Genomic DNA, 25,765 nt, shown 5'->3' on the forward strand with positions numbered 1-25,765 from the left:
TTTTCAAATTTCTGCTGTACGTGCCGGTATACGCGTTTAGGGGTATTTTTCTAGCCCTCATGGCCAGACCAGGACGGGAAGGGGGGGGGGGGGGGTAGGGATAGTAATGCCCATTGGCGAAATTACCGGCCGACGCCTGCGCCTGTCGGTCTTTAGATCTTCAGTAGATCTAGATGGATGCCCACGATACCTACCGACCCAGACCTACCAAGTCTCACGCCTAAAGCTTGTCCCTTACATTTTGTTTTGCATAGCAGAATATTCACTGTTAATTGTACATTGCGAACTTTTATTAAACACTACATGTACTTTACATAGGTTTGATAAAATTTGAAATGTAATTCTTTTTTTTCAAAGAAAGGACTTAATATGATGGCTGTGCATTAGACGTCCATTTGGAAGTGAACATGTTGATGTTATTGCTTCTCTATTGAAATATATTTTTACATTGTGAATATTACATCAGAAGCGCAATTTGCCTCATTTTATATTGTCAACAACTTAAATGGAAATCCCTATCGCACTTCAAAATGCTCAAGGGGTTACAATTTTACAATAATTGTTTAGGAGTATACTTTTTTGAAATACCCGTTTAGGGTGTGAATTCGGGAAAGAACCCTAGCGCTTCAGAAGAAATCCTCGTTTAGGGGATCATGGTGTCTGTAAAACCTGTGGTCACGCATGCTTATACTATTTCTACATGACTGAGACCCCCGCGATCAAAATCAAAAAGCGCATATGTAAACAATACCTGAATTTCTTTACGTCAATTAAAGTGTTGTGTTCACTTAAACGAAACACATTAATGATAGATCGGCACTCTCATTACGGTGTATTGATATCATCTATTAAATAACCAATGATCCTTCAGATAATAGGTCTGTACCCTGTAGAGAGTACACTGATATTCTTTGACCATCATTACTACTTAAAGATAAAGTTGAGTTCTGGTTATGCGATTACATTGTGAAAGAAACGTTGTGGAATCAATCAGATAAGGTCGATCATCTAGCATATAAGTATTGGTGTGTACTGCAAGGTTCTGGAATCATTAAAATGATAAGAAATGTGGCCCAAGCTTTGTAAAGTTACAAGCACTGCAAAAAGAAAGATGAATATGGGACTACACGAACATATGGCATAAAAATCCCTCCCGATTTGTATGATGTTACATGCCATATTTAGAATGTTAAGGCATTTGAAGAGCCATGCTTTTTTCACACTTGCATACAGCAATAATAACGCTTAAAAATTATTTATCATCTCTTCCCAGAACTCAAACCTTTCGTTGGACGTCGCATATGTCACCGAGCGGCAAATGCTTGCGAACGTTGCGAATTTGGATTCGCCAACCATTGTGACGAATGTTGGCGACGATTAGCGACTATAAGTGACATTTAGCGACAACTAGCAACAGTTGAGTGTTTCTGAAAGTGTTTGCGAAAGGCAATTGGCGACTGTCGTCAAATGTTAGCGACAGTTTTTGCGAAGATTAGCAACTATTTGCCAATCCGGTGCCGCTATTTGTGAACGTTTGAGACCTTTTGATAACCCCTGGTACTCAATGGGTCGATTTTTTAAAATAAAGGAACCATATGGTACAGAAGTCGCTAGCATTAGGGAAAGAAAGAGAACTGGCAATAACAAAGAGCGACATCGTCTTACAACCGTTTGCAAAGGCTTAGGATTGTTTTGCAAACGCCTGCAACTGTTTGCAGAAAAATAAATTCGCAAAGAAATGTTGAACGCGACAAGAAATACTGTTTGCGACAATGATAACTGAACCCTGGCGAAACCTTAAATTAGCTACGTTTTTAAAGGGCCTATCTCACTGAGCGGCGAATGCTTGCGAACGTTGCGAATTTGGATTCGCCAACTTTTCTGACGAATGTTGGCGACAATCAGCGACATTAAGTGACGTTTAGCGACAATTAGCAACATTTGAGCGAATGTCTCCGAAAGTGTTTGCGAAAGGCAGTTGGCGACTATTAGCGACTGTAAGCAAATGTTAGCGACAGTTTTTGCGAAGATTAGCAACTATTTGCCAATCCTTTGCCACTATTTGTGAACGTTTAAGACCTTTTGCTAACTACTGGTACTCAATGGGTCGAATTTATAAAGGAACCATATGGTAACGTGGTCGCTAGCTTTGGCGAAACACAGAGAACTGACGAAAACAAAGAGCAAAACCGTTTAACAACCGTTTGCAAAGGCTTGCAACTGTTTTGCAAACGCTTACAACTGTTTGCAAACGTTTGCGGAAAAATAAATTCGCAAAGAAATTTTGAACATGTTCAAAATTTCTTTGCGACAAGAAAAACTGTTTACAACAAAGAAAACTGTTTGCGATCTTTCTTGCAACCTTTTACAACATTTTACAAACTCTGGCGAAACCCCAAATTCGCTACGTTCGCAAGCATTCGCCGCTCAGTGAGATAGGGCCTTAAATGGTGTATCTCACTGAGCGGCGAATGCTTAAAGATAAAGACCAGTTATGGTCATGCGATTGCATTGTGAAAAAAACGTTGTGGAATCGATCAGATAAGGTTGATCATCTAGCATATAAGTATTGGTGTGTACTGCAAGATTCTGGAATCATCAAAATGATAAGAAATTTGACCCAGTCTTCGTAAAGTTACAAGCACTGAACACAGAAAGATGTATATGGGACTACGCACACGTGCGCGACACGTGCGTGTATCTCTCACACACCAATAAATCCATTTCATGTTTTGAAAGTGGGGCGTTTCCAATACTGGTCTTTACCTTTAAGAACGTTGCGATTATGGATTCGACAACTTTTCTGACGAATGTTGGCGAAAATCAGGGTTCACCTATGCGACATTTAGCGACTTTTAGCAATGTTTAGCGACAACCAGTAACATTTTGAGCGAATGTTGCGAAACTATCTGCGAAATGCAGGTGGCCACTGTTAGCGATTATAAGCGACTGTTAGCTATTGTAAGCGACAGTTTTTGCGAGAATTAGTAACTATTTGCCAATCCTTTGCCACTATTTGTGAATGTTTGCGACCTTTTGCTAACTCCTTAATGGATCGATTTTAAATAGGAACCATACGTAACGTGATCGCTAGCAGTGGTGAATAAAAAAGAACCCCAGCGACACTGTCTTACAACCGTTTGCAAAGGCTTACGAATGTTTTGCAAACGCTTATGACTGTTTTGCAAACGCTTACGACTATTTTGTAAACGCTTGCACCTGTTTGCGGAAACAGAAATTCTCATAGAAAAATCGCCAAAAAACATGTTCAAAATTTCTTGTTTGCTGTAATGAAAACTGTTTGCGAACTTTCTTGCAACCTTTAAAGTTGATACTCTAAGACAATCCCAAATACTGAGATAATTACATAAATAGAAAGCTTTTAACCCCCATAATAACACCAAATGGTGTCCACCCGACAAAACAAGTTTAGAATAATGAATTTATTCGAGTAAACTCTACCAAAATATCTAAGTCTGAAACCCGGAAGTGCACGTAGAGTCGAGCCTCTATCCGTGACGTCACGAACGGGAGTCATGGGCTCAGTGAGAGTGAATGGCAGTGATATCCCTACGTAAATGCTATCCTGTCAGAGCTTAGATTTGTTGTTGTTAAGGAGTATATTTGATGGATTTTCTGTTTTCATTTGAATAAAGAATAACGAAGCAACATTTTCCAGTCGCTGATTTCTTTTTATATCCTCATATTCACCTATTTGGTAGAGATTTAAGACGAGTTTACTGCTTATAGGAATTAAAGTTAAATCGTGCACTTATGAATAGGCGGATGCATTATATTGTCATGATGAGCAGTTTTGTAAAACGAATAGGTCTAGAACTATGATAGTACTTATCATAGATGTGTGTGACTGCCTCAAAAAAGGATACAGTACCAGTTAAACATTTTATGTTGTAAAATATCAAACTTGAACGAGATCATGCAAGCGCGCTTCCTCTATAATATTTTGGCGAGTGATGCGGCTCTTGCATGAACGTTCGTAAAGCGAGCAGAATCGGGAGGTAAGACCAAGCCGCTGCTCTAGGCGCTGCTTGCTTGTGATGGAACGTACGTGCGCTAGTTATATGTTTATCGGCAATTGCAAGAGAATGAAAGCGACGTTGCCAGCTAAGAAAAACAACTAACAAAGACTTGCTCCTGACTACCGGTGTCAGAATTGGTAGATGAAGGATGTTCAGGGCCAAGGAAGGCGAAAGACATGGGAAAAAGGAAGAAGAAACCATCGGGAGATCGCTGTAGTGTATGGTAATGAACTGTGCATGGGTAGACAGCTACTGTTCACTCCGTGCCTGGGCCGATTTCAACACCAAAACAAATATTACATGGTGAAAATATCGACTAATAGCACATCGTTGGCATGTATATGTCATAATTTTTAAAAGGGGAATTGATATTAATACTATGAAGTACTAGGGGAAGGTAAAGAATTGTACATAGAATTATGATTTATTAGACTTTTCAGCCTTTGAAACAAAAATATGCAGAAAATCGTATCACTCTGCACATGTTTGCTATGGAACATCCGGGTACGTGAATATACTCTCTCCCGGACGTGAGGTCATAAATAGTAGACCAGCGCCGTGACTGATTTTCTATGCAAAGAGAGGCGGATATTTTAGACATTTCAATTGAGGATTTCGAGTAGACAGATTTTTTTTGTGATATGCTAAGTAATTGAAAAACTTAAAAATAACATATACTTGCCGTAGGTAACAAATAAAGGGACATTTATTTGCTTAGAGTATCAACTTTAACAAACCTTTTGCAACCCTTTACGAACCCTGGCAAAACGCAAAATTTGCTACGATTGCAAGCATTCGCCGCTCAGTGAGATACCCCTTTACAGATAATAGTTCTGAACGCTCAGTATAGTGCATTCATCTCCTTTCCACCATTGTTATACTTCGCATAGTTTATGTTTTGACCTTCCTATCAAAAGAAAATCCAAAAATGCATTGATCATATTTAAAGCTATTAACCTTGCCCAACCAAGTTTGACTCCTTTTGTTAAAAAGCCTAACCATGCATTACCCATACATCCACTCAAGCATTTTCTTTAAAAAAAAAAACTGGGGATTGATACCAATATTGTTCAATACAATATAGAATAGATTTGTCGTTTGCTGAAAGAACTACATGTCTTCAGGCAAAGCTATGTACTACTGTTCAACCGCACCAAGCATGCCAATTGAAATAGAAGTTTGTAGTTCCAACAGGACGATGGTAAACTGGTACTTATAGAGTTCTGGCATTCATTCTGCGAGTCTATTTTACTTTACATATATGTTACCCAACTCAGAAAAAGTTACTAATTGATACAAAATATAAAACAATCAGAATATCTAACAATGTGAACTGATCTGTTATCTACAGAACCCTCAGCTATCATAATCTGCTCGTTTTCCCACAAAGTTGGACAGCACACTTTCTACACAAAGTATTGACAATAATTTAACGCCTATGCTTATGGGGATGGTAGAATAGGGTTAGGCTTGTTTTATTAGAGTAACTTGTGAGTAATGAGACGGCCGATCCACACTTGCAATTTCTTCCAAACGACTCGGGATAGATACCATCATTCTTTCATGCACTAAAATAATATTTCTATAGATCATAATTCTAGCTGTCGAGGTTTGTTGTTTGCTGACAGGAAGTTTATCACCTGTGTTTGAGCAAAACTGTTCAACCGTACACCAAATGGAACTAGAAGTTTGGAGCCCCGACAGTACAATTGTACACTGATACTTTTGAGTTCTATCAATATTCTGCGCGTCTATTTTACGTATCCAGCTATAAAAAAAGTGAAGCACAAATTTATATTTTGTGTATCATTCCAGCACAGCCATGGGGCGTTTTCATGACATTTTAACTTCTCCAAGTTTACCTTTGGTGTTGTGTACCTTTTTGAGGGCATCCAGTAGTGTAGGTATTATCAAGACCATTGGAATTTACTTGGAAGATATCAACATTAGTCTTGGAACGACATCGACGGATCTCGGAATTGCTCTTGGTCTCCTCAATGCGTTCTGCCACTTTCCAGGTAAGAATCTAAATCTCAATTATTCCTACTGCGACTACTCCAATCCTTTGCCAAATTATCTCTAAATTATCCTGCACGATGATGTTTTGATGGTTCGCTTACATAATCATCAACTACCTCACTGCTGGAGTAAGGGGAGCATAACTGACCCGTGCACCTCCACTTTGAAACTCAAGTGGCAACCCTTTAGGGCTCCCTATCCGATACGCAAATCAAAGAATGTGTCCTTTTCTTATTTGCTGACATAACGTTTGGACTGAAAAGTAGAGCTGTGGTGGTCTTGACGATACGCCCCCTCTGTATCATCCATATACATGTTCAATTGCATCTTACCATTAACAGAAAATGTATTATTTTGATAGCTTTAAGTTATTGAGAGATTACTGGCTTCGAAGAAATCTGGGTACCTTATTCTGCCTCTTGTGAGCGGCAGTTTGGGGAACTCATTCACCAAGTGTTGGAAGCATCTTGGGAGACGGGTGGTCCAGCTGAAACATATGCAGGAGTTTCGTGATGGTTTACTGAAAGATATGAGTTCTGATAGCTAGGGAGGAACTAGACCATGGATTATTATTATTATTTTTTTTTAATAATTTTTTTTTTTTTTTTTTTTAATTTACATTCATTTATTTATTTATTTATTTATTTTTTATTTTATTTTTATTTAATTCTTTTTAATTTATTTTTTGGTTTATTTTTATTTTTTAACTAATTAATTAATTAATTATTTTTTTTATTTTTTTTAATTTTTTAATTTTTTAATTTTTTTTTATTTATTTATTTATTTTTTTATTTTATTTATTTATTTATTTATTTTTTTTTTTTTTTTGGGGGGGGGGTATTTTAATCTCCCGAAAGGAGGTTTCTTTTTTTTCCCCCTTACTTTGGGAAATAATTTGAAAAAAAATGTTTGAACAACACAAAAACAAGATGTACAATTTTACAATCTCACAGAAATGAAAGATGAAAAAAGAAGCTGCTTTAACATTAAGTGTTTGAAACATCTAAACGATGGTCTATGTTTCCTGTACCTGTTATACATATATTTCTTTAACAATTAAGATTGAACAAAAGTTCAAAAACCGTAATTCGGGTGTTACAAAATTATATAAAACACTAGTAATATCACTATACCAGGCTTGAAACTCTTACCATACCGGCCTTATATATTCACACTCCCCCAAAATATGCTCCATCGTTTCAGGAAACTTTCACAAAAATTACATAGTTCTGATTCAACCAATTTCATTCTTTGTAATCTATAATTAGTTAAGAAAACAGTTTGTGTTGATTTTGCACTGGAAAAGTCTTGTTTTAACTTATATATATATATATATATATATATAATCCCCAATCACGATCTGCAACATTTATTTCTTTCGTAAGTTTGTAATGAGAACTAGGAGGTATAAAGACCCTTTTAATTAGAATACGTTAACATTACTTGGATGTCATGTTTTCAGGCGTAAACCCCGAGTCATTTTGTAAAAGCCTTGGAAACACAATTCTTCCTATCAAAACCTTGTCTTAGTTTCTGTTTCCAAGCTATAGATATGGCATGAACAAAACTCTTCAGTACCATTACTACATTTGGGGACATTTTCAGATGCGAACATTGTTTTAAGGTCGACCATCTTGAGACCCCCTTCTTCTAAATCCCCTATGATAGTTTTTCTTGTAAGCATACCTTTACCTTCACCCCATACATACTGATGTTTTATTTGTTGAAAATAATGTGTTGAAGATAAATGATTTATATCGTTATAGCCTCGGTCAGTTTATGTACCAGTTAAATAATAATACGCAACCCTCAGTCTTCAATTAAATATTCATCAAAAATAAAACTATACACAAATACCCCACGCGCCAATCTGACGAATTCCATATGCCATAAACTAGAACTATACTTCCTAAATTCATATTCACTTACGCAGGCCCGGAGCTATGGACGATTCTTGATGTTAGCATCAAGAATGCCGCCAGTGTAAATCTTTTAAATTCAAATTAAAGTCACAGGGGGCTGCAATCTACAAGCTCAGCTTTTCAGCAGTCCCCTCCATGACCAACCTGTTTTATGTGCCTGTTGTACACTATGGACCAATTAAAATTTATTGTTAAGTTTCATTGTTTTACTATGTACAATGCAATCCCATGTACTTTATTTATTTTGTTTGAAATGGAAATAAACGAAATGAAATGAGAAAAAAAAAATCTATATTACGTCATGATATAGGTCTCCAATTATGGATTTTACATATGTCTTTGCCTTCTTTTTCAATCAGAGTTATCACTGCTTGTCTTTGAGATGTTAACATTTATCCACTACTCAAACCCTTTTTTAAAGAGAAGGTTGAGTTCTGGGAAGAGATGAAAAATAATTTGTGAGCGTTATCATTCTTATTATGCAAGTGTGGAAGAACATCAGATAAGACATGTTTCCTGAAAAGCATGGCTCTTCAAATGCCTTCATATTCTAAAATATGTCATGTACATCGTAACACTCGGGGGTAGGTTTTTTACACCACGTGTTCATGTAGTCCCATATGCATCTTTCTGTGTACAGTGTTTGTAACTTTACCAAGACTTGGCCAATTTCTTATCATTCTGATGATTCCATAACCTTGTAATACACACAAATTCTTATATGCTAGATGATCAACCTTTTCTGGTCGATTCCACACCGTTTCTTTCACATTGCAATCGCAGGACCAGAACTCAACTTCATCTTTAAGTCCTGAACAACAAATTATCCAATAATATTCCAAAATCGTAAATACCATTCAGACGAGAAACCATGGATGCATTTGAAGACCAGAAAAGGTATTTTATAATGCTTCCGGTACCTGATGGGTAGCAAGTCCAATTGGCGAAAAATTGGTTTCATGTCGCAGAATTTTGAAGAACCCGTGATAATTCTGACGGCAGCGTTTTGAATTCACTGTATTTTTGCAATGTGGGTAGCAGAGGCACAATAAAACAGACCATGTATATAGCGCATAATATTAATATTGCTAAGCACTGTAGTATTATCACCCCGGCGTTAGCTGACGTACACTGATCGAGAAATACCTTCCTACCGGTCACTCATTTACATCACATAGGTGGAGAGCGGCAGTTGTAGATTAATGACTTGCTAAAAGACATTAATGACGCGGCTGGGTTTGAATCGTGAATCATGCGATCCACAGTGCAATGACGTACATGTATCCACTACTAGACCTCTACAATATCGGATATAAGCAGTATAAATAATTTGTTTTATTCCGTCTTATATCGCTTAAAGGTCCCCTCTAATCAAAACGGGCTTAAAATTGAAAAAGAGACATGAAGACAAACAAATTGACGGAGATTCCGAATATGACAATGATTTTTCTTAGAAATCATCAATAATTCTGGAATCTAGCTTTAAAAATGACGACTCAGACCACTAAAAAAAAAAAGGTCCAGTTTTGGAGCTGTATGGCGCAATAGCATATGACGTCACTGCAGGAGACAACATTGGCATTATACACAACATAACATAGCACTTGAATGGAGATATCCTACTATACGTTCTATAACATTCCCAAAATCAACTAAATCTTCATTAATTTTTCAAATAATGGTCACGATTAAAAAGTCGTTATCTTTTGTTTTTTTACCTGTTTCTAAAAACGAAGACATTAGTATAAATGCAATTTCTCAAAGATTTCACGGCAAACCGCTTCACATTACAAGTGCATAACGACGATGGGGTGCGGGTGCACGCGCGTGCGTGAAGTAAACGACTGTAATTTCAGATCCTCATTAAATGTATGCAAGCAATTCACATTATGAATTGATGATGATAATTTACTGTTAGAGGGTGACGCAAAGTGACACCTTTAAAGAAAACCATAGATATCTTCGTCGTTTGAGAATTTTTTCAAGATTTATTACACGTTTGAGGGTTAGTACAGTAAAAGGAATATGATAAGTAACATTTCATACAGAAATTACGCAATTTTTTCATCAACCTTCAACAATGTTTCCGAGTCACGTTATGCGTAGATGTTCTGATCTACTGATGCATATCTGCACAATACGGTACCGCACATACTCTTTCACAATGTGTTTAGTATCTGAGTGTCTGAGAATAAAACTGCATGCTTTACACGGATCGTGACGCCATATGTTAATCCTGGTAGCAATTTTCCTATTAGCATGAGTCCCTCAAAATTACACCCTCCAAGTATAAAAACCAGCTCGTAAGCTTCGCTAAACAAATGATGACTATAACCAATTCCTTCCCCAATCCAGTCTCTTATCTAAGAATTTTTGTTTATAGTGGCTTATTTGAAAACGTGGAGCAATAAATCCTTTTCCACCAACAAAAAGCTAACATGTCTTGACACTTTCAAAAGATCCTTAAAACATACTTTTTGCCTCCGTAATTTAATATGATTACCCTATTTTAAAAATCGAATGTTTCAATCTGACATTTTTGTAAGCTTTCTGGTATTTTCTTTTTTCCTTAGCTCTCCTAAAAAACGAAAATAATATTGTTATTGCAAATATATTGTGTAAATTAATATTCATTTGATGATGACTATATTATATAAATAGACACTGTATTTAAAATACAATATCTTAGAGTGTTCTTGTCTGCCTACAGCTCCTATCATTGCTGCCCTCTATCGTCACCATTCGACTCGTCGTCTGCTTTTGATATCTGGTACATGTCTCCCTCCAATAGGCGTGGCTTTGACATCCATGGCAACCAGCAACGCTCAAATGTCAATCTATCTTTCAATAACAGGTAAGAAACTATTCGAATAAGAACTATATATTATAACAGTATCTTGTACAAGTATAGGTGGTATGTACACATTTGAAGATAAAAATATGGCACTGTATTATGTGTCATTTTGCTAACTGTCTTGATGTCAGAATAAAACTAACTTTTTTCTTTTGCAGTACAATGTAGCACATCAGTGTTTGTTCCATAGAATAGTTAGATACACAAATCGCGGTCATAAATAAAAAGCACCAAAATAGTGATGAGGCAAATTTTGACATGTACATTCACTTCTAAAATTTGACGATGATTGTCTAAATGAGGGGTTATTATTACGATCCTTGTAACGTGGATTCTCGACTATAACATATCAAAAAGTGAAAGAAAATTGAGTAGAAACAAGCGAAACACTGTCCAAAGAAAATTTAGGAAATGACGTCATTAATTAAAAATTTAAAAATCTTACTTTAAATTCCAACATGATGACGTCTTAACCTCTGTGAATCAAAAATGCATGAAATTAAATTTACACTTCAAGCTCTTTGAATTGGATTGAATTGAATTTATTTTCTTCTTCAGCATATAAACGAAATTACATTTCTGGAAAAACATCATACAAAAATATACCAATTCTTTTGAAAGTATATACAATATGATAATTATAAATGATAGCATTCAAACACAATACGAAGAATTATTCATTAACAAATCTGCATTAGAAGAAGAAGGACTATTACAATAAACGATTTCTTGATAGCGTTATAGCGTGAAATGAAGAATGATTAAAAAATTATATAAACAAATATTTAGAAATGGCAATGATGATGATGGGGATGACAGTGATGATAATGATGGAGATGATAATGAGGATGACGAAAATGAAAAAGAAAATATGCTGATGTAAATATGTCTCACACAAAAATAAGTATATGGGAGTTATATATAATAAAATAGTGATGGATGTTTTATAGAAATGTAGAAATAATATTAAATATTAATTCAGCACTGGGAAAAGACCAAACAATGTAATTTGACAGAATTCTTTCTTCGTTTTACATTTAAATGAATTAAGGGTAATACGAGATTTAATCGAGTCTAATATATTGAGTCTAATTTTGATAGTATGTCCTTTCATACATACTATTACCCAATATCCACTATAACAATGATGACAATATTAATGATCATTATGATGATAAGGAATAAATGAGAATCCTCCTCCTCATCATCATTTTTACAGCATACATATGTTTATTGCCCGAGTTAAACTGAATTCTTTGTAAATATACGAATACATGGAATAGTAATATACTGATCGTGTTTGATAGTGCGTATAAACTGTAAATATTACGTGCATTGATTTTTTAATCATTTGACGCACGAAATGAGCTATTGCTCATGCAAAATGTTTGTTATTTTCTGGTAATTTAGACGCAGCGGTCCTATAGCGAAATGCTTGCAGTACTGCAAAACAAGAAAACTAGAATTTTGATACATTATTATATATCTTCTCTGAAACGTGGCATAGGTGAATTGCTTTCTCGTTCATCTAATTAAGTGATTATGCAATTTGTTAAGATATAACAATTGTATATAAATGACACCACATGTTTTCTTTTTATGTTAAACAGGTCTTGGATTTTGTATGGTTAATATATGTTGTAACATGACATTGCACCGTGTAGCTAAGGAGAATTACAACCTACTTTTCAGCCTTGGTTTTACTGGAACTGGCGTTGGAATGGTTCTGTTTCCGCTCTTAGCTGAATCATTTAGTGAAGCTTACGATTGGAGAGGTGGACTGCTCATCATAAGCGCACTGATGGCACACATTATCCCAGTTGGCATGGCAATTAAGTCGAAATCAGATGAGAGTAGCACACAGAGAAATGGTTTCCAGAGTGTCCCAAGTTCGCCACCAGGGTGTAACAAGGAAGAAGAAAGCAACAGCAGCACAAGTCAGGACACAGAAGGTGAGTTCAACCGGAAACTCTTATTAGACTGACATTTTCGGTCTCGTCACTGTTAATATGACGGACAAAGAAAGAGGACAAAATATACGGTTCCTATTCTACCCTCAACAATTGCTGTGGTAGACAAAGGAACATCCCTTCACTGCTATAGGGTAAAAATGTGTAGAACAGGTGTAACATGCATATTCACCTGTTCTACTTAATTTAAATAATAGCAGTGAAGGGATGTTCCTTTGTCTACCACAGCAATTGTTGAGGGTAGAATAGGAACCGTAAGTTTTGTCCTCTTTCTTTGTCCGTCATGTTCACAGTGCGTGAACCTTCAACAAGATGTAAGAAGGCCAAGAACAGTACGTCAGTCTTGTGGCCATTACGGCGAAATACCCGCTCATCATCATCCATCTGGCTCACTCAGTGTCTCTCTAAGAAACGTGCTAGAGAATTGTCTTTCCCATCGGTTGCTGCAAAACTGTGGAACCAGCTACCTACTACTGTGCAGGCGGCCTCATCTACTGACCAATGCAAGAAATTACTCAAGTCACATTTATTCTGCTAGAAATTACTTTATTACCAGCCTACATAATATACTTAACTGATCTCTGAGAGGTGACTTACTTCTGTTTATAACATTGTGGAGCGGTGTGTGCAGCGCTTTGTACGGCAAGGAAAAGGCGCTATATCAAATATCTTTTGGATTGAATGGGATCGTTTATTTTTGTATTATTTCATATATAATCCTTATCATGAAAATAATGAGAGACCTACATGTACCATGTTTATTGTGGGATGTAAAAGTTAATATCATTCAAGATTTATTTTTGACATTAAACTTCTTTTCTTTTTAACTTTTTATTTAACTCTTCTTCTTTGAAGTTAAAAACAGTGACGACAGCGGAGTTTTTCGTAGGATCACCAACAGTCTCCGCCAATCTGATTTGTACGTGGATCCTATATTTAATGTCGTATTTGGTGTTACTTTTGCGTCGCATATGGTTTGGAGTGGTTGGCACTCCTTTCTTGTACCGCATGCTCTGCAGAGAGGGATCTCTGTCCGGAACACCATTATCATCACTTTCTCAGCTGCAATAGGGAATACCTTCAGCAGGGTTGCTGTTGGTTTCCTTACCAACAGCCTTGTCAAACCTGTCACCCTCTATCTCTTTGCTACAACCTTGAACATCGCCGCTCTTCTTTGCGATGTGTATTTCGTCAACTTCTACGCCATGTTGGTGACGACATGTATCTCCGCAATGGCAGTAGGAGGAAAGGCGGTGTTGGGACAGCTCGTTTTGAGGGATAGAGCGTCTTCCCAAAAGTATGATGTCGCGTATGCAGTCGACCAACTTTTTATCGGATTTGGGATGTTTGTTGGTGGCTATTTAAGTGGTAAGAAATCACTAAAAAAACATATTGTAAATGAGCAATTAAACAAGCATCCTTTTAAAATAGCTTGAAAGGTTAAAATCTGATTTACAATCTTAATTACAGCAACAAAAAAAAGAAGATTTGACAAGATTAATTTCTCCCGGAGATTCTCACCCTTGATTTTAAATGAAATTAATAAAACACTATTATGAACTGAATAGTTCTAACTGCTTACAGAAACTTATAATTGTTATTAATTGCCAGGACGAAAGAAAAGGAATAAGGAATGTGAAATTTAGTAGGTTTGAGGTACAGTTTGCTACCAGTTATTAAAAGATAGTGTGCGTTGCTGGTAGCCATGGATATCAAGACCATGCCCATTGGCGGGAAACGTACCAGATATCAAACGCAAACGAGAAAGAGAATGGCGGCGATAGAGGGCTGATGTGCGCAGACAAACATAACATTGGGGTTATAAGAATATATAGGCCTACATCAGTGTCTATTTATATCGAATAGTCATCATGAAATGAATAAACACTTACACAATATCTGTCATGAAAAGAATTTTCACAAGTGACTGGTCCATTGCGAACCAAGTGATTAAAGGGCCTCGTGCTAATTTGGTAAAACTAGATTGGATTGAATAATGCATCTTTCTAAAAAAAGAATAACACTCCGCGAAGGATTTAATGAGATAACACAGTGAGTGAAATAAGGAAAAACTAGTGGCTGATCATATGACTGTAATTTAATGAATTCATGCACGGACTCATATTCAGATCAACATGGTGTATTCAAAATTCCTTTTTTGTTTTTTTCAGGCATGATTGCGGATCACTTCTCATCCTACAACGCAACGTTTAAACTATTAGCTTTCATCGACGTCATCGTTCTCCTCCTCATGGTGGTCGTGAGATGCAGACCAAAAGCAAACCCCGTCTGAACATGCAGTATCGGAAGCGTTAAAGATTTTTGCTCCGTTTTGTATTTAAAAAATTTGTTTGTCTTCATAAACAAATTTTAAGCATATCATTAAAAAAAGGTAATCAACTGAAATATACTTTAATTTTTTTTTAGAACATAGTATTACATACATTTTCAACATACAGCGTATATAATTTCCGAAAAAAGAAAATTGCTTCTCAGTCTGAAGTTTAAAGAGAAGGTCGAGTTCTGGGGAGAGGTGAAATGTGATTCGTGAACGTTATCATTTTTATTATGCGAGTGTCAAAGAACCTCAGAGAAAAATGTTCGACTGAAAAGCCTGGCTCTTTGAATGCCTTCATATTCTAAATATAACAAGTATCAGCTTAAAAATGAGGTCCGATATTTTATGCCGCATGTCTGCGTAGTCCCATATACATCTTTCTGTGCAAAGTACTTGTTACTTTACCAAGACTGTGCTTAATTTCTTATCATTTTGATGACTCTAGAACCTTGCAGTACACACCAATACTTATATGATCAACTTTTTCTGATCAATTCCACACGGGAAGATATAGAAGACCAGAAAAAACGCCCCGAATCTACAGTTCTGTTAAGACTGCAATATTAATCTAGTATGAGAAGGTGACAAATATACAGATTTAAGAGTAGTTTTTCTTAAAAATATTTTAGCAATTCGGAAGAAAATTTAGTAATTTGGAATACAATACAATACAATACAATGAACATTTAGGGCGCCATTCCCATAAGGCTCAGAGCGCTAACATCAAATAATATTATTGGTCTTTACTACATATAGTAATTAAAGGCTACAAGTAGATATTCCATATAAAATATTAAATTCAATTGATTAAATTAAATAATTAAACATAAAAGAGAATTCATGTAAAGAGATGAGTTTTCAGAGCCTTCTTAAAAATATCTATAGAGGCAGATTGTCTGATGGACATGGGGAGATTATTCCACCCTTTGGATGCTGCTACCGTGAAAGTCCTATCCCCGGCTTGGACACGTGTAATTGGATAATTTAGACGGAGGTTATCATTTGAAGATCTGAGATTTCTGCTTGGTGTATATAAAGTTAAACAATTAGACAGGTAATTAGGAGCTAGGTGGTGCAATGATTTATAGACATATAAGAGTAACTTACAAATGATTCGCTGTTGAATTGGAAGCCAGTGAAGGGAATTAATTAATGGTTGAGCTGAATGACTTCTACCGACCTCAAACACAAGACGTGCTGCCCAGTTTTGTAGGCGCTGGAGACGGTTTACATGTAACTTTGGAAGAGAGGAAAGAAGTCCATTACAATAATTAAGTCTAGAGAGAATTAAAGACCTTACAGCATGATGACAAGTTGATTGATCAATATATCTACGAATTCGTGATATGTTCCTTAAGTGAAAAGTGACCGTTCTACTAACATTGTTAATATGTGAATTCATACTCATATGAACATCAAAGAATGCGCCCAAGTTTTTAATTGTGTCTGTAGGTTTTACGGAAATATTTCCTATGGTGAGAGTTATGTCTGGCAATTTTCTGAAAATGTCAAGTAAAATTCATATTTATAATGGGATTAGTCAATAAAGATATAATATATTTTCTCTTCGTTCACCACAAATATAATTGCAGTGAGGGATAACTTTTAGATACTACTTAATAACAAAGTAAGAATTTAAAATCTTACTTTTGTTGGTTGAATTTTTACAGTAGGTCGAATATAATTATGTATAAGTATTATTACGTCACTTATTTTAGGCGTGCCATGTAACTCATACCTATTTTGTATAGCATGAGTGGTAATTTATTTAGAAAATTGCTATATTAGATTTTATATATCTAAATCTTCGGACGTATTATGGTACATTATATTACTTACTTTATGCATTACGTGTCATGTTATTACAAGAAGAAATAAAAAAGGGTTTTTCCACTGTATATAACTTGCCTTCTGTTTTGCTATATACACTGTATTTTAAATTGATTTATATGATATATATGTTAACAAACAGAATATTGATTTGTTACATTGCATTGTAAATTGATGTTTATGTTTATGCACCGATTATTGATGTACATCGATGGAGTTTAATGAATACAATATAATACAATACAACACACGTTAAGAACGCACTGCACTATTCGTATAAGCATGGACCTATTACGGATGGACATTGAACGTGATTTTTTCTTTGATCCAATGATAGTCACCGCCTTCTGATTATATGCATATTAATGAGAAAATTCAGCTATTTTAACAATAACGACTGCGTAAGCATTTTCGGGCATTGACAAAGGAGCAGCTTCCCTCTCTTGGGTTTTGTTTGGATGGTATGCTCTGTAAGAGTATGTCTTCAATAAAAACATCCCCAATGGGGAGCAGCAAAGTTGAAAAGCAGGCGATTTTGGTGATATGAAATTTATTATTACTGATTAGCACACTTTTGCACGCACCAATGACCTTATAATACAATTAGAAGGCCATTATCTTTATACGCCCTGTGCGTTTTAATTCTGGAATATTATAAGGAAATTGGGGAAAACAGGATTTTAAACCACAAACAATCCAAACGAAACCTATCTGGTAATATCAACATGTTTTTTAAAAATAGAACACAGCACACGGAACAACAATTTCCAATTATTAACCAGAACTGCACATCGATTTCCAATGATTTCGATTTATTATCTTCTGCGCATGTAGATTAACATGTTTAAAATCACTATCATGATTCTGTCCCGGTTTATTGGCGGTGACCATCATGAGATCAAAGTGAAGAAACATGTACGGAATGTTATTGAGACGACATTGACGGAGACAATCACAATGAATTCGTTAAAGGTACTATGTCTCTTTTGCAGGCCAACAAAATGAAAAGGTTAAATTCCAATGGCATTTGAAAGATAATACTAATTTAGAACTCCCCTAAAAAAAAATGGGGCTTGAAAATGTCTTTAAGTTGGAAATAACGACTTTTAGTTGTCAAATCGACTTAGGAGCTATAGAGCCATTGTGCCGCATGGTCGTACGTTTTATACTGCGCAAACATTCAATCAGTTTAATTTTGACCATTACAAGAAGTGGGTTATTGATGTAGACAAATCCTTTGCAGCTCATTTTATGTATGTTATTACCAAAGAAAAAGAAAAAGCCAGTCAGTCACTCACTCAATACTGACAATAGTGTCTGACAGTGAAGTCTAGCAAGTAAACGGGTTTCCTTGCATAATTTGAATATTAGGACACTGCTAACGTTTAAATTTCACAGATAGGACATACATGACATATTCGTAATTCCTGCAAAGTTTTTCATAATTTGAGGTTGACTGCAAAAGGGACATAGTATCTTTAAGAAAACGATGAACGTCCATCCGTAATAGGTCCATAGTATAAGACAAGGAGGAAAGCATAGTGAAGTGAACCACCCGTACGCCCTTCCTAACGTTATACCAGTAGTCAATACTCAGTGTTTCAGTTCAATGTCGCCCTCTCCTCACAGGTTACGCGAAATATATAACTATGGCACAACAACGACTACAGTAATAATAATGATAATAATAGTACACTACTTCAGTGAGATATTTTGTATGATGTTTGACTATTAAGAGGGATCCACTTGAGCAATTTCAATAAAAAAGATTGGGGATTGATGCCAATATTCTTGTATACAATTATATAATATTAACTGGCCTTGAGGGAGATACCAATTATATTGCCCGAACAAGACTCATATTGCCCCGAGTCATAGACGAGGGCAATATGGGTCTTGTGAGGGCAATATATGTGGTATCTCCCGAAAGTTAAGCCAGTCAATATTTTGATTGTTATCCAAATCAGATATCTTGAGCAAATACATAAATCAACCATGACAATCTCAAAGAACTGAACAAACTTTGTCGAGACTAGACTATACTATACTTTCACTCGTCTCTACACGCAAAGTCTATACGGGCAGGGAGACCAAGGAAAATACAAAGAATATAACGCTCCGTTCCCACTGCTAGTGAAAACTAGGGCAATACGGTTTTATTAAAAATAAATAAAAAAAAGTCAAAAGGGGAGGGTTTTCCCAAAAAACATACACATAACAAAAAAACTCACACATAACCCCCCCCCCCCCCCCCCCTGCGTACGCGCCTGAACCGCACCAAGCATTTTGTAGTTCCGACTGGACTATAGAGTTCTGGCATTCATTCTGCGAGTCTTTTTTTTTTATGTCGCTGTTTGTTCTAGACATTTTTGCAAATATGTCTGGATTGTAGATGAAGAGAAACGAAACTTTTGTATTATTGTTGGGTTCTAACGCGGATAAAGATGTAATAGTTCCAATTGATAGGATAGTAATACAATATAGAATAGGTTTGTCGTTTGCTAAAAGAAACTACATGTATTCAGGCAAAGCTATGTACTACTGTTCAACCGCACCAAGCATGCCAATTGAACTAGAAGTTTGTAGTTTTTGAAGAGAGATTTGAAGAGAGATTTGAATTGAATTTGAATTTGAATTTATTAACAACAACACATCACAATAATGACAGTACATATGAACAATCATACAATGCAAAAAATAATACTGATACATGTACATGTAGATATAACATAAGAGTAATGTTGATTAAACAGTAATGGTTTAAATACGATATTTAGACATACATCTGCATACTAGTACGTAGATATGTTTATTACTATATTTAGGTGAAGTTGTTAATGGGAACTAGAAGTTAGCACAAGTGCTAGTCGAGCCTAGTTCCATTCTTTGGCAAGATTTTTTTTCTGTTAATTTGTTTATACATATGAATGTAAAACTTGTTTGTTTTGTATTTACATATATACAACAAAATAATACAGTTTATGTAACTTTTGTACATACTAAAATGAAAAAAGAAAAAGAAAATAGTTTTAGTGTTAAAGCATTATAATGAAAGAAGACAAATCTGGACTATGGTAAACAGATACTTATAAAGTTCTGGAATTCATTCTGCGTTTTTTTTTTTACTTTACATTATATGTTACCCCACTCCGAAAAAGTTACTCATTGATACAAAATATAAAACTATCAGAATACCTAACAATGCCAAATGATCTGTTATCTGTAGAACCCTCAGCTATCATAATCTGCTCGTCTATCCATAAAGTAGGACGGTACAGATTCTACACAAAGACAGTATTTGACAATAGAACGCATATGCTACTGGGTGATTGATATCAGTCATAGTGATGGTAGAATAGGGTTAGACTTGTTTTATTATAGTACCGAGTTAGTCATGAGCTGGCCGGATCCTGTCTGTTGGACAGGCTCTTAAATTGAAGGGGGTTCTGGTAAGGCTAGTGTAAATTTTGGGTACCCTATGGTGGTCTTTTTGCCCCAATTATATACGTGTAAATATTCAGATGACGTCATCTCTGTAGTGCCTTTGGTCTACTGATTGGATCTTGCGCTACAGTTGTACAAAAAGATATAGATTTAATAATAATAATAATAATAATAATAATAACAATACTACTTCTACTACTTCTACTACTACTACTACTACTTCTACTACTACTACTACTTCTACTACTACTACTACTACTACTACTACTACTACTACTAATAATAATAATAATGTTTAAAATAATTATAATAATAGTAATATGTCAACCGTACAACAACAATGCAAATTGAATGAACTAAAAGGTTGGAGATCCTACAGGACAATAGTACATTGATACTTATGGAGTCCCATCAATATTCTGCGCGTCTATTTTACGTGTCGTATATTTTACCCAGCTAACAGAAGTTACTAATCGATGCAAAATATGAAACAATCAGAAAATCAACAATGGTAAACGATCTGTTAATTAGAACCCTCAGCTATCAGAATCTCCTCGTTTTGCCATTAAATTGGACAGCACACACTCTACACAAAGTATTGACAATAAATTAACGCATATACTACTGGGTGATTGGTACCAGTCATGGTGATGGGCAGGGGCGGCGATCCCGTGGGGGGGGGGGGGGGGTGACGGGGTGAAACGTCCCCCTCAACTTTTTTTTAAGGGGGAGCGTCCCCCCTGGAAAAAAAAAAAAGTGCAAACAATTATATAGCAAATACTGACTAAAGACTGAAACACACTTAGATTCTGGAGAGCCCAAGAGTGCAGCGTTTAGACTTATACCATGCAAAAATCTTCTCGCTCGGTCGCTATGCTCCCCCGCATAATATCCTTCAAAATGTACAAGGAAATATTGTTAAAAAATCTGTATTCCGTTAGTGTCACCGTGGTCACTGGTGTACTGATGGGGGGGGGGGGCGTGGGAGCAGTTGCCCGCCCCAAAATAAAATTCCGATTTGGTTTATTTCTAATTCGATACCAGTGATTTACAAATGTTGCTGAAATGACACGATTTTCCGGGATTTTTTCTCACTTATTTGTAAATAATACTTGTTATGAGTTTGCTGGAAATGACAATTCCCTAATCTACAGTTAGGCAAAGAAATATGCTTACACGTATTTAGAAGCCTACATTTCAGGGCCCCAAACTGTTCTGAAAAAAGTATGTTGAAGAGAAATAGAAAGAAAGAAATAGGGAAGGAAAGAAAGGAATGGATAGTGACCTGCCCACAAAATAATGAGGTATCAAAATATGCTCATCTGACCGTAATTAAATGCCTAATACCCCTGAGTTTACAGGGGCTCCACCCCCGGGCCGGACCCCTGAATGCTCATCTAACCGTAATTGAATGCCCAAAACCCTGAGCTCCAGGGGGCTCACCCCCTGGACCCCACGCCAATCAGTGACCTGCCAGTGTCACAAATGAGGTATCAAAATATGCTAATCTGACCGTAATTAAATGTCTAATGTCTAACTCCGCCTCCTGGACCCTACCAGGGGCCCTAAGGCAGGCCCCTGGAAGCTCATCTGACCGTAATTTAATGCCTTAAACCCCTGAGCTTCTGGGGGCTCCGCCCCTTGACCCCGCCGGGGCTTAACCATTGGACCCCACCACTCTACCTGATCGTAAATAAAAGGCCCCCCCCCTACTTTGAAAAATGTTCCGCGGGGCCTGCTGAAACATGTAAGAGTGGTGGTCATGCAGATTTTGTTCTGAACCCCCCCCCCCCCAACGCTATTACTCATTACGCCACTGACCGTGGTACCAACGGAATACAGATTTTCCCTCTCATTTCGTCCCCCCCCCCCCGGGGACATGAAAAGAAATCGCTGCCCCTGGTGATGGGAGAATATGGTTAGGCTTGTTTATAAGAGTACCCTGTGAGTCATGAGCCGGCCGGACCTGTCTTTTGGACAGGCTCTTAAATTGAAGGGGTTTCTGGTAGGGCTAGTGTAATCTCTGGGTACTCAGTGTGGTCCTTTTGCCCAAATTGTACATGACTGTATACGTGTAAATATTCAATTGACGTCACCTCTGTAGTGCCTTGAGTCCCTTGATTGGATCCGGCTTTATAGTTGTAAATAAGATATAAATGTAATAATTATAATAATAACAATAATGATAATACAAATATTAATAATAACAATAATATGTCATCTCCATGCGATGTGGTGTGTAAATATTAAAAGCGATCCATAGTTGGCATTTCTTCCAAACTACTGGGTATTGATCCCATTATTCTTTCTGTAATAAAGAATATTTCTCTAGATCATAAATTCCAGCTGTCGAGGTTTGTTGTTTGCTGAAACAAATTTAAAGCTATTAACCTTTCCCAACCAAGTTTGACTCCTTTTGTTAAAAAGCCTAACATGCATTATCCATACATCCACTCAAGCATTTTCTTTAAAAAAACAAACTGGGGATTGATACGAATATTATTCAATACAATATAGAATAGATTTGTCGTTTGCTGAAAGAAACTACATGTATTCAGGCACGGTTATGCACTACTGTTCAACCGCACCAAGCATGCCAATTGAAATAGTGTAATCTCTGGGTACTCCATGTGGTCCTTTTGCCCAAATTGTACATGACTGTATACGTGTAAATATTCAATTGACGTCACCTCTGTAGTACCTTGAGTCCCTTGATTGGATCCGGCTTTATAGTTGTGAATAAGATATAAATGTAATAATTACAATAATAACAATAATGATAATACAAATATTAATTATAACAATAATATGTCATCTCCATGCGATGTGGTGTGTAAATATTAAAAGCGATCCATTGTTGGCATTTCTTCCAAACTACTGGGTATTAATCCCATTATTCAATTAACCTCACCTCTGTAGTGCCTTGACTTCTATTCACAAAAAACTTTTCAACCGTACAACAATAATGCAAATTGAATGAACTAAATAGTTTGTTAAAAACAACGCGTCGAAACGCGTAATATGACGCACATAAACTTAGGTTTGTCGAAAAACCTCCTTTGTGAATTCGGGCCACGGAGTTCTATCAATATTACTCTCGTCTATTTTACATGTCGTATATGTTACCCAGCTTACAGAAGTGAAACACGAATTTATATTTTGTGTATCATTTCATCATAGCCTACCATGGGTCGTGTTCATGATATGTTAACTTCTCCCAGTTTACCTCTGGTGGTGTGTACCTTCTTACGGACATCCGGTACTGTAGGTATTATGAAGACCATTGGAATTTACTTGGAAGTTATCAACATTAGTCTTGGAACTACATCGACGGATATCGGAATTGCTGTTGGTCTCCTCAATGCATTCTGCCACTTTCCAGGTGAGAATCTAAATCTCAATTATTCCTACTGCGACCACTCCAATCCTAAGCCAAATTATCTCTTAAATCATCCTGCACGTTGCACTTTTGATGATTCGCTTACACAATAATCAACTACCTCACTGCTGGAGTTATCGGATCATTTATCACGATTTGTAAGCGATTTAGATAGTAGATCACTGCAATAAACGTAGGACAATATCGTTTAACATAGTAAAACAAGATAGTTTGATGTGCGAGGGACAAGAGTTAGTAGTAGCATGAAACAATAACGTAAACCTTCTATGCCTATACGATTGTGTACGTTGACATTGGCAAGGGCTTGACTCAATGGGACTACAATCTCATGCGACAGTATTACCTCTTTAAAAAAAAAAATATATATATAGGATTATTCAATCATATACACATTTAATGGGCAATTAAAGATAGCATGTCCCTTTTGCAGCCAACATCAAATTCTGTAGAACTTTGCAGGAATTATGAATATGTCATGTACAAAAATGTTCCAGAAAGGTATATACTTGCTTCATCAAATTATTACTCCTCAAGGTCTTCGTAAAACCTTCCAGTAATTGAAGAACGAATTTGATATTGATCTCAATGATTTTTTTTAGAATTCAATGTATCTAAAAAAGCGTAAAGAATTCAATATACTGTAGAAATGTTCAATGAAGAATTTAAAGAAAAATCAAAAGAGATAATCATTATTCCTGAATGTATTCGACTGATACTGGTTCTTAAGAGCAGACATCTTTACAAGCTACTAATAAATGACAAAATGAAAGAGCAGCAAGTACTTTTTGATTGCAAAATAGATTTGGTATGTCCCAACAAGATATATGCAAAGCACGCCAATTATTAGTATAAACTTCAATAGATACAAAAACAAGAGAATTTCAGTTCAACGTATTAAATAATATTTTGGCAATGAACTATAAGCTACAATGTATATCAAATGAAATTGGTATCGTCCCCTTTATGCTCGTTCGGATGCTCTGAAAATGAAACAGTCGAACACATTATGTGGACCTGTAAAGTCACACAAATATTTCGGAATGATGTAAAGTCGTTCCTTGATATCATTGATTTCTTTTTCCTCGATGACAAGACGGTGATAAAAGGGGTATTAGAAAAGTGTACGAACAAAATGCTTTTAAATCACATTTTAGTTATAGGTAAGAAATATATATATATATATATATATAAGCAAATGTAATAGCACACACCCTAGTATATATATATATATTTTTTAAGCAAGATCATACAACGAAGAGTTATATATAGCAAAAGATATAGAAAATTGAATGTACATGTCAAGAAGTGGGGTCCACTCGCTAATACAGTAATTAAATACTATATAACCCCTCAAAAATAATGAAACAGTCTCATTAACGAATTCAAACGAATGTTTTTCAGGTTTATTGTTTTCATTCATGAAAATTTCCTTTCCTTTCCTTCCGCACTAGTTCGTGTTGTGAGCATAGTCCACTGCCTCTGCTGTTGAGGTCTTAAAGTGTAACACGGTGCCCAAGCTCCTGACAAATGAGTCGTTGCGCACAGCGCGCTCCTTTGCATAATAGTACATCTAGCTACATGTATGCTGCTCGCTCGAGCTATTACATTGTAGCTGGCCGCAGCAATGTTTCGCCGAATTTATATTCAAAAATAATATATACAGGGGGAGGCAACAACAAAAAAGGACGCTTTCTGGGGAAAAAGGGCACTGTCACCGATAATAGGCAACACAAAACCACGACAATCTGATTCGCCACCAAAGACAAGCATTACACATCCCAAAACCGCGTCACACCTCCCTCCTTAAAACAGAAAGCTATGTTTCCTTTCACAATCTTTTTTTTATATGCTCAATGGTATTTTGTTTTTGTTCATAGCTCTCCTAAATAATCGATAATAATAATATTATTGTAATATATTGTGTAAATGAATATTCATTTGATGATAA

At 36.1% G+C, this 25,765-nt stretch overlaps 1 long non-coding RNA gene across 1 annotated transcript; it reads left to right on the plus strand.

Annotated features, from left to right (window-relative positions):
* Positions 1-14,070: 14,070 nt before the first annotated feature.
* Positions 14,071-15,095, plus strand: LOC115923309. Its single transcript, XR_004063844.1, has 2 exons — positions 14,071-14,173; positions 14,977-15,095. It is a non-coding gene; the product is annotated as an uncharacterized LOC115923309 (long non-coding RNA).
* The last annotated feature ends 10,670 nt before the right edge of the window (positions 15,096-25,765 follow it).

This window comes from Strongylocentrotus purpuratus, unplaced genomic scaffold (assembly GCF_000002235.5).
Source record: "Strongylocentrotus purpuratus isolate Spur 01 unplaced genomic scaffold, Spur_5.0 spur5_scaffold_13, whole genome shotgun sequence".
In the NCBI taxonomy this organism is placed as follows: domain Eukaryota; kingdom Metazoa; phylum Echinodermata; class Echinoidea; order Camarodonta; family Strongylocentrotidae; genus Strongylocentrotus; species Strongylocentrotus purpuratus.